At 43.2% G+C, this 10,000-nt stretch overlaps 1 protein-coding gene across 6 annotated transcripts in view; it reads right to left on the bottom strand.

The window, feature by feature from the left end:
• LOC135112265 (serine/threonine-protein phosphatase 6 regulatory ankyrin repeat subunit B-like) overlaps nt 1-10,000 on the bottom strand; it is a 105,947-nt gene that overhangs the window by 82,337 nt on the left and 13,610 nt on the right. The window contains exon 1 of one of the 6 annotated variants that reach the window (XM_064026547.1): nt 8,173-8,323. The exons of 4 other annotated variants lie outside the window; for them this stretch is intronic. The gene's annotated coding sequence lies outside the window, so the exon portion shown is untranslated. Of the gene's footprint in view, nt 1-7,409; nt 7,546-8,172; nt 8,324-10,000 lie in introns of those variants that run through there. One more of the 6 variants, XM_064026548.1, reaches the window with a different exon arrangement.

Below are 10,000 nucleotides of genomic sequence, written 5' to 3'. Positions count from 1 at the left end.
CCACTCATACTGCTCTTCTAGACAGGGTGGAATCAAAAGCTTTTCGTTTCATCAACTCCTCTCCTCTAACTGACTGTCTTCAGCCTTTCTCTCACCGCTGCAATGTTGCATATCTAGCTGTCTTCTACCGCTATTTTCATACTAACTGCTCTTCTGATCTTGCTAACTGCATGCCTCCCCTCCTTCCGCGGCCTCCCTGCACAAGACTTTCTTCTTTCTCTCACCCCTATTCTGTCCACCTCTCTAACGCAAGAGTTAACCAGTATTCTCAATCATTCATCCCTTTCTCTGGTAAACTCTGGAACTCCCTGCCTGCTTCTGTATTTCCACCTTCCTATGACTTGAATTCCTTCAAGAGGGAGGTTTCAAGACACTTATTCATCAATTTTTGACCACTGCTTTGACCCTTTTATGGGACTGGCATTTCAGTGGGCATTTTTTTTTTCTCAGATTTTTGTTGCCCTTGGCCAGTGTCCTTCCTGCATAAAAAAAAAAAAAATCATATAGAACAGTAGAAACTAAATAATATTATTGCACCATTTTTTTAGGAGCTAATGTCCTTAAGATAAGTTATGTTTGTAATAAGCTACATCATTCATATGCACAAAAAATACTAAAACTTTATTACAGATATTAGTTTTGACTTAGACTATTAAATAGGAACTTATTAATTTTACTTTTGAAAATATTGAAAAAAAAACATTTTTTTTTTTATATCATCAGGCAATACGTTCCATACTTTAGGACCAACACAGTGTTTGGAAAATGTATACAGACTAGTTCTTGCTTGTGGGCAAATGAGATTAAGATGATTTCCTCGGGAACCTTGGATATGTTGGAATACATTAAATATTAGGATCATTACCATTAACATTTTTATATATGGTGTCATGATATTGGCCGAGTTTACCTTAAATGGGATCACGTTTTCTTAGTGTCCCCAGTGTTCTGGTTACCTGCCTTTCGGACATTATCCTTATTATCGGTTATAAGTAGTGTAAGGCTTATTTACTCATTTTTTTATCATGTAGTATTATTCTCTTCATAATTTAAGTTCTCTATACCTTTTGTATGTATAAGAGAGGAAGTATAATTGAGGTGGAAATATGTTGAAAACGAAGGGAGCTTGAGTGGGCAACAACACATTCCAAGGAGGGGAAGGTAGAGCGCCTTGAGTCGTGAGCTAGAACAGATGGGAGGTGTTTCTAAGGGAAGAATGTTGGTGTGGATTGGTGATGGAGTGGTGTGTGGAGGTATTAGTGGTGTAGCGGTATAACCTTGATATCCAGGATCAGGTTGGTGAGTCTTTTGTGGTACCAAGAGCTCTTGTCCGCTGAAATTCGGTTGTTGAGTTGTGCCGGTGACGCTGTTCTAAGGGGTCATAGGTCAAACTGGCAGCCATTTTGTGAGTGGAGGTTGTGGTGTTGACCTTGGAAGCTGGTGTTGTGGTGTATTGGTGATTTTGTGGATGATGTTATGGTGTTATGGGTAATCTTTGGTGATGATGGTGATCTCCTGTGAGGCTTGAGGAGGTGAAATACGGGAATTATTGTCTGGGGACGCGGTAATGGCGTCTGAGTAAATTCCTGCGGTTGAGGGGAATATTTCTGTGACTGGTGGAGGTGTAAATGGGTTCTGGTGTTGTGTGAAGTGGCGAGAACGTCATGTAGTAACACGTACTACCTCATGTTGTTTGTGAATTATTATTATTATTAATATATGTGCTTGTAACATAGAATAATCGTGTTTTCTACTCTCCCAACACTGATCTGGTATTAGAGGTGATTCCAGGTGTGCGGTGTCAAGGTAAAGGTACAGTGAGAGGGTGTAATTCTGGCGATTTCGGATAGGTCGGGTAGGCACTCGAAGCCTTTAAAAATCCAGACCTTTAAAACTTTCCTTGATCAGTGTAACGTCCACCTTCTTGGAAAGATACCAGGGATCGTACGATCGTAAGTAAGTAAGCGATCGTGACAATGGCCAGCGCTATGAAATATTTCTTTAAGAGGTCGAAAGTTGGTATATTTAAGTCCTTAAACAGTAAGTCGGTGGAGTCATATTTACCTTTGAAGGCAATGAATGGTTCTTACTATTTTCCTTTGTGCTACATGGACATCATTCACAACCGTAGGCCAAGTACAGCCTCAGATTGATGAACAGTTAATAAGGTACGGATAACATAATGAATAATATAAGCTGCGTAAGGCTTCACTTGTAACATTGTACCTAATTCTGAATAAAATTCTACAAGTTTTTGATAAGTTTGAGCACACCGACTGTATATGTTTTTTCCAGTTTAAGTTTTCATGAATAATAGCTCCTAAGAATTTTGTAGAAGAAACACGATTTAGCTAGCAGCCTGCATAGGAAACTGTTCCGAAATTACTGACAACAGAGCGGCTTTGAAACAAAATGAAATTAGTTTTATTAATGTTTAATGTTAATTTATTTGCGGTTACCCATTTGAATATGTTATGCAATTCTTGATTTAATTTTACATTTAAGTTACACGAATCATGATCTGTTAGGAGAAGACTTGTATCATCGGCAAATAGAACGTAACTAAGCATATCACTACCATTACATATATCATTGATGTATATCAGAAATAATATAGGACCTAATATAGAACCTAGTGGCACACCTTTAATAATAGTTTGTTTGTTTTTTATTTGACATATAATCGTTACAAGATACAGACTGTTTCCTACCTGACAGGTAAACAATTTTAGTCGTAATCCTCTAACTCCAATGTTTTCTAGCTTATTTAATAATATGTTATGATCAATAGAGCCAAATGCTTTACTCAAATAAAAAAAAAAAAAAACCCTATTACACGGTTCTTTCTCTCAATATTCTTGTATATTTCGCTTGTAAACTTCAGTAATGCTGTTTCTGTAGATTTATTTTTGCGGAATCCAAATTGATTGTTTGATAGCAGGTTGAAAGATTCTACAAATATAGTCAAACTCCTTGCTATTGCTTTCTCAAATATTCTATACAAGGGTCTTATCTGTCCATGTATGGAGTATGCTTCACATGTCTGGGGGGGTTCCACTCATACTGCACTTCTAGACAGGGTGGAATCAAAAGCTTTTCGTCTCATCAACTCCTCTTCTCTAACTGACTGTCTTCAGCCTCTCTCTTATCACCGCAATGTTGCATCCCTAGCTGTCTTCTACCGCTATTTTCATGCTAACTGCTCTTCTGATCTTGCTAACTACATGCCTCCCCTCCTACCGCAGCCTCGCTGCACAAGACTTTCTTCTTTATCCCACCCCTATTCTGTCCACCTCTCTAACGCAAGAGTTAACCAGTATTCTCAATCATTCATCCCCTTCTCTGGTAAACTCTGGAGCTCCTTACTTGCTTCTGTATTTCCACTTTCCTATGACTTGAATTCCTTCAAGAGAGAGGTTTCAAGACACTTATCCTTCAATTTTTGACTACCGCTTTGGACCCTTTTCTGGGACTGGCATCTCAGTGCGCATTTTTTTTTTATTTGTTTTTGTTGCCCTTGGCCAGCGTCCCTCCTACATAAAAAAAAAAAACACTCAAACACACACACACACACACACACACACACACACACACACACACATACCGTGTAGTGTAGAGGTTAGCACGCTCGGTTCACAACCAAGAAGGCCCGGGTTCGAATCCCGGGCGCGGAGCAAATGGGCAAAATGGTGTAGCCCCTGTTCACCTAGCAGCAAGTAGGTATGGAATGAAACCTGAGGGGGTTGTGACCTCGCTGTCCCGGTGTGTGGTGTGTCAGTGGTCTCAGTCCTACCCAAAAGATCTGCCACTATGAACTCTGAGCTCTTTCCGTAGGGGAATGGCTGTCTGGGTGGCCAGGAGGCGACCTCACGTGAATCACACACACACACACACACACACACACACACAAACCAACATGGAAACACGCACACACACATACAACAAGACATGGACACACACACACACACACATACACAGGAGGAGGCAGTAGACACCTGCCGAAACGATAATTACTCAAAGTGAGGTCTAAAGCACTGTTCAGGGGGCGCTGTGAACTTATCACTAAACCCTGCTTTGACCTCACTGAACGTTTCCCTTTGTGTCTCACAACACAAGGGGGCAGTCACAGCCTGCCCTCTAAAGACAACTCTCTTCCTGCACAAAAAACTACAAGCACCTAATAGCACACACACCCTTCACTAAAAATTTAAAAATCATCATGGCGACTCCTACACCAGCCTCGGAGTCCCCATCTGGGGAGGGAACCACAAATGACCCCAAGTCGGACTGCCCTTCTGACAACGACCCTAAGTATCTAGACACTCCCCTCAACTTTTTCTTCATTAACTTCTGCAACATTCGCGGTCTAAAATCTAATTTTTAATCTCCTCTTCTAAACCTCATCTTCTTTTCCTCACTGGAACTCAGGTGTCTGACGCAATTGACAGTAGCCCCTTTTCTGTTCCCTCTTACTTTCTCTATCCTCATTTTCGATCCAAAGCTGGATGTAGCGTTAATGTGTGCAATGACTTAACCTGCTCTTGTGCCCACGCTCTTGAATCTTCCGAGTTTTCCATCATCTGGCTACGAATACAAAGTCACTCTGAAACTAAATTTAGCTGTGCTGCATATTTAGCTGTGCTGCATAGGTGCTGTGCTGCACCTAACTCCTCTGACTGTAAGAAATTCTTTGACTACTTAACTTCCAAAGTGGAGCACATTCTGACCCTCTTCCCTTTTGCAGAGATCTCCATTCTTGGAGACTTCAATGTTCACCACCAGCTTTGGCTTTCCTCTCCCTTCACTGACCATCCTGGTGAACTGTCCTTCAACTTCGCTATTCTCCATGACCTAGAGCAATCGATGCAACACCCTACTCGTATTCCTGACCGTCTAGGAGATACTCCCAACATTCTTGACCTTTACCTTTTCTCTAATCCTTCTGCTTATGCTGTCACCCTCTCTTCTCCACTGGACTCCTCCAATCGCAATTTCATATCTTTTTCCTATCACTCCAATCCCTCCTCAGGATCCCCCTAAGCGGAGGTGCCACTGCTGTTTTGCCTCTGCTAGTTGAACATAAGAACATAAGAAATAAGGGAAGCTGCAAGAAGCGACCATGCTTACACGTGGCAGTCCCTGTGGCAGTTGGGGGTATCTGAGGAGGTATTTTGCTGATTTTCCTTGGAATGACTACTGCTTTCGTGTTAGAGACCCGTCTTTGTGTGCTGAGCGCATAACAGAGGTGATAGTGTCTGGCACGGAGGCGTACTTTCCTCACTCTTTTTCTCGACCTTCCAGACCTTGGTTCATCACAGCTTGTTCTCATGCTAAACGATAGAGAGGTGGTTCACAAAAGGTACTTAAGCTTTACATCACCAGAATCTCATGCACTTTATATCTCTGCCCGGAACCATGCCAAGTCTGTTCTCCAACTATCCAAAAACTCCTTCATGAAGAGAAAGTGTCAAAATCTTTCAAGATCCAAAAATATCCCGAATAACTTTGCTTCTTCTTTCCCTAATTTATTTCAACCAGATGGCACCACTGTTATCACATCTATTTCTAAAGCTGAACTTTTTGCTTAAACTTTGCTAAAAACTCTAACTTGGACGATTCTGGACTTATTCCTTCGTCTCCTCCACCCTCTGACTACTTCATGCTACCTATTAAAATTCTTCGCAGTGATGTTTTCCATGGCCTCGCTGGCCTAACTCCTCGGAAGGCTTATGGACCTAATGAGGTCCCTCCTATTGTTCTCCGAAACAGTTCATCCGTGCATCTGTCTGTCAACATCTGCCTTTCCTTCTTGCTGGAAGTTTGCCTACATTCAGCCTGTTCCTAAAAAGGGTGACCGTTCTAATCCCTCAAACTACCGTCCTATTGCTTTAATTTCCAGCCTATCTCAAATTTTTGAATCTATCCTCAACAGGAAGATTCTTATACATCTGTTACTTCACATCCTTCTATCTGATCGCCAGTATGGGTTTCGGCAAGGCTGCTCTACTGGTGATCTTTCGGCTTTCCTTACTGAATCATTGTTATCCTCTCTGAGATATTTTAGTGAAACTTTTGCTGTTGCCTTGGACATATCAAAAGCTTTTGATAGAGTCTGGCACAAAACTTTGATTTCCAAACTATCTTCCTACGGCTTCTATTCTCTCTGTAACCTCATCCCAAATTTCCTTTCTGACCGTTCTATTGCTGCTGTGGAAGACGGTCACTGTTCTTCTCCTAAATCTCTTAACAGTGGTGTTCCTCATGGTTCTGTCCTATCACTCACTCTCTTCTTATTATTCATCAATGACCTTCTAAACCAAACTTCTTGTCCTATCCATTCTCACGCTGATGATACCACCCTGCACTTTTCCATGTGTTTTCATAGATGTCCAGGCTTTCAGGAAGTAAACTTTTCACGTAGGAAAGCCACAGAACGCCTGACATCTGACCTTTTTAAAATTTCTGATTAGGGCAGAGCAAACTTGGTATTGTTCAATGCCTCAAAAACTCATTTCCTCCATCTATCAACTCGACACAACCTCTTCTTCAATGCCACTCAACTGTCCCCCTCTTCTGCACTGAACATCCTCGGTCTGTCCTTTACTTATGATCTGAACTGAAAACTTCACATCTCATCTCTAGCTAAAACATCTATGAAATTAGGTGTTCTGAGACGTTTCCACCAATATTTCCCCCACCACCCAGCTGCTAACTCTGTACAAGCCTTATCCGTCCATGTATGAAGTATGCTTCACATGTCTGGGGGGGAGGGGGGAGCGTTTCACTCATACCACATTTCTGGACAGGGTGGAATCAAAAGTTTTTTGTCTCATCAACTCATCTCCTCTAACTGACTGTCTTCAGCATCTCTCTCTCATCGCCGCAATTTTGCATCTCTAGCTGTCTTCTACCGCTTTTTTTCATGCTTACTGCTCTTCTGATCTTGTAAACTGCATGCCTCCCCTCCTCCCGCGGCCTCGCTGCACAAGACATTCTTCTTTCTCTCACCCCTACTCTGTCCATCTCTCTAATGCAAGAGTTAACCAGTATTCTCAATCATTGATCCCTTTTTTCTGGTAAACTCTGGAACTCCCTGCCTGCTTCTGTATTTCCACCTTCCTATGACTTAAATTCCTTCAAGAGGGAGGTTTCAAGACACTTATCCTTCAATTTTTGTCTACCACTTCCTACCCTTTTCCGGGACAGGCATCTCAGTGGGCTTTTTTTTTTATTGGATTTTTATTGCCCTTGGCCAGTGTCCCTCCTACATAAAAAAAAAAAAAAGTAGCACACACATCACCCACCTTCCTTCTCAAATGATGCAGCCCGCTAATATTTGTGGCTCTATTTTTAAATCAACACAAAAATTAAATTTCTAAAGAGCTTACATATATTATCTAAAGACTTACAGGTTCGTGGGTGTAGGCTTAGGTGTTTGAGAACGGTACATCCTGCACACACTGAGACACATATACTAGCCGAAGCCGAGCCAGTGACACCAGTCTCAGTTTATTGTTGTCCGTCAACCTTGAATCGACACATGAACAAGACACGTTCAGTTACTGACCAAACCCCCGCACCCCACCACCCCCCACATATCTCTCTCTCTCTCTCTCTCTCTCTCTCTCTCTCTCTCTCTCTCTCTCTCTCTCTCTCTCTCTCTCTCTCTCTCGACACTGAATCTCAGTAATTTCTCGGTAGGTCTGATCGAAAATCCAGTCGATTTGACCCTATTTTCGAAATCATTCGGTATATCGGTAGATCCATCAGATATCTGGTAGATCTACCGGTTTATCGGTTTATCGGTTTATCGGTAGATCTGGCAACACTGGGCCTTGACTAACGGGCCGGGGAGGGAAGGGCCTAGCTCCTACCCATCCCCTGCCTCTGCCACAGCCACGCCCATTGCCACACTCCTGCCACTTTCTCCGCCCATGCACATATCATCTCGCCCACGCCCGTACCATACCGCGGCACGCCCACGAGCATCATCACCTATTCACATCTCCGCAACTAGTCTGTCTCTGTCGTAATCTCTTAATCCCATACACATTCTCTCTCTCTCTCTCTCTCTCTCTCTCTCTCTCTCTCTCTTTCTCTCTCTCTCTCTCTCTCTCTCTCTCTCTCTCTCTCTCTCTCTCTCTCTCTCTCTCTCTCTCTCTCTCTACTTACCCAAAACGGCTGTCAGCCTACAGCACACCTGCTTCCCTCATGTGACACCACACACACTCACATGAGAATGCTCTACGAAACTACGTGTATCAATTCTTTCAACCTACTACTTCAGTGCAATCAGTGCATAACAGGAAAACTCTGTGTGTGTGTGTGTGTGTGTGTGTGTGTGTGTGTGTGTGTGTGTGTGTGTGTGCTGGTGTGTTGTAAGGTATAAGAGAGATAATAAATATGGAAAACATTATTAAATATATAGTGAAGAGACAGGTAAGAATAATAGATGCAATGAGAGAGAGAGAGAGAGAGAGAGAGAGAGAGAGAGAGAGAGAGAGAGAGAGAGAGAGAGAGAGAGAGAGAGAGAGAGAGAGAGAGGATGAGGTGGAAGTTGCCAGCGATATACACATAACCATAACCTGAAAACAATTAAACCTTTGTGTCCTTGCACAGCTGAATTAGAATGAGAAGGAGGAGAAGGAGGAAGAAGCTCAGGCAAAACTGCAGCGATGGAGGAGAATTTTTTTATTTGCACTGAAATCCTGCACACACACACACACACACACACACACACACACACACACACACACACACACACACACACACACACACACACAAGCGCGCGCGCGCGTGCGATTTCCGGACATGATATCTCTCTATGTTTCGTAAAAATTTTTCGTTTTTTTTCATTCAATAAGTAAATGTTAGCGGCCTTTCATTAATAGAAAACCTAGAAAGGTAATAGAGAAGGAGGAGGAAGAAGAATGGCAGGACTTTCTCCTCCATTTCTTATTCCTCCTTGTGCCTACTGTAGATACTGAATCATGAGAAACGCATCTCTCGTGCGTGTGTGTGTGTGCGTGTGTGTGTGTGTGTGTGTGTAACTAACCAGACTCCGCCTACCCGCCTACCCATCTGTCCCTGCATACAACTGTACTCTTTATCAGAAAAGAAAAGCCACTTTGACAGTATCTTTTGTTGACCTAAGTGATCAACTGCTAACACTACTTGTAAAGAAAATAGCGTCAAAAATACGTGGCAGGCATTCATGGTGACAACTCTAGTAAGCGAAAGTTTAAAAGTCCATAAATGACCTTGGGCCCCGACACCGCTTTGTGCTCCGTCTTGAGACCCTCCGTCAGGACCTCGCTCTTCCCCCCACCCTCAACCACATCACCATTACTGCATCACAATCACCATCACCAAAAAGAACATCATCATCATCATCAGCAGCAGCACTACCACTACCGCCTCCACCACCACAACCACTACCTATATCAACATCAAACATCATCATCATCATGATCATCACCACACTGCACCACACCATACCATACCACAACACGCCACACTGCACCACACTGCACCACACCACATCACACCACAGCAAACCACATTGCATCGCACCACACCAAACCACACCAAACCACACTGCATCATACTGCACCCACTACACCACATCACACAGCACCACACTGCATCACATTACGCTACACCACACTGTACCACACCACACCACATCAAACTACACACCACACTGCACCACTGCACCATACCACACCACACCACACTGCACCACACCACACTACACTGGATCACACCACACCACACCACACTGAACCACACCACACCATAATGCACCAAACCATACTGGAACATACCATACTACACCACATTGCACCACACCACACCACATCACATCACTCTGTACCACACTATATCACATGACACCACACAACACCACACCACTCTCCAGCACACTGCACCACACCACACTGCCCCACACCACACCATGCTCCTCCACACCACACCACACCACACCACATCACACCAC

The sequence above is a fragment of the Scylla paramamosain genome, chromosome 23 (genome assembly GCF_035594125.1).
Source record: "Scylla paramamosain isolate STU-SP2022 chromosome 23, ASM3559412v1, whole genome shotgun sequence".
Taxonomy (NCBI): Eukaryota; Metazoa; Arthropoda; class Malacostraca; order Decapoda; family Portunidae; genus Scylla; species Scylla paramamosain.
This window is presented reverse-complemented; position numbering and strand designations above follow the sequence as displayed.